This window comes from Physeter macrocephalus, chromosome 5, assembly GCF_002837175.3.
Source record: "Physeter macrocephalus isolate SW-GA chromosome 5, ASM283717v5, whole genome shotgun sequence".
In the NCBI taxonomy this organism is placed as follows: Eukaryota; Metazoa; Chordata; class Mammalia; order Artiodactyla; family Physeteridae; genus Physeter; species Physeter macrocephalus.
The window spans coordinates 59,746,804-59,747,669 of NC_041218.1; positions in this window are offsets into that span (position 1 = coordinate 59,746,804).

The following is an 866-nucleotide window of genomic DNA, read 5'->3' on the forward strand; positions in this document are numbered from 1 at the left end:
AAGAAAACACTCTCATTTACCATTGCAACAAAAAGAATAAAATACCTAGGAATAAACCTACCTAAGGAGACAAAAGACCTATATGCAGAAAATTGTAAGACACTGATGAAAGAAATTAAAGATTATACAAACAGATGGAGAGATATACCATATTCTTGGATTGGAAGAATCAACATTGTGAAAATGTCTATACTACCCAAAGCAATCTACAGATTCACTGCAATCACTATCAAACTACCACTGGCGTTTTCACAGAACTAGAACAAAAAATTTCACAATTTGTATGGAAACACAAAAGACCCTGAATAGCCAAAGCAATCTTGAGAAAGAAAAACGGAGCTGGAGGAATCAGACTCCCTGACTTCACACTATACTACAAGGCTATAGTAATCAAGACAGTATGGTACTGGCACAAAAACAGAAGTATAGATCAATGGAAGAGGATAGAAAGCCCAGAATTAAACCCATGCACATATGGTCACCTTATCTTTGACAAAGGAGGCAAGAATATACAATGGAGAAAAGACAGCCTCTTCAATAAATGGTGCTAGGAAAACTGGACAGCTACAGGTAAAAGAATGAAATTAGAACACTCCCTAACACCATACACATAAACAAGACGAAATGACAACCCTCAGAATGGGAGAAAATATTTGCAAATGAAGCAACTGACAAAGGATTAATCTCCAAGATTTACAAGCAGCTCATGCAGCTCAATATCAAAAAAAACAAACAACCCAATCCTAAAATGGGCAGAAGACCTAAGTAGACATTTCTCCAAGAAGATATACAGATTGCCAACAAACACATGAAAGAATGCTCAACATCATTAATCATTAGAGAAATGCAAATCAAAACTACAATGA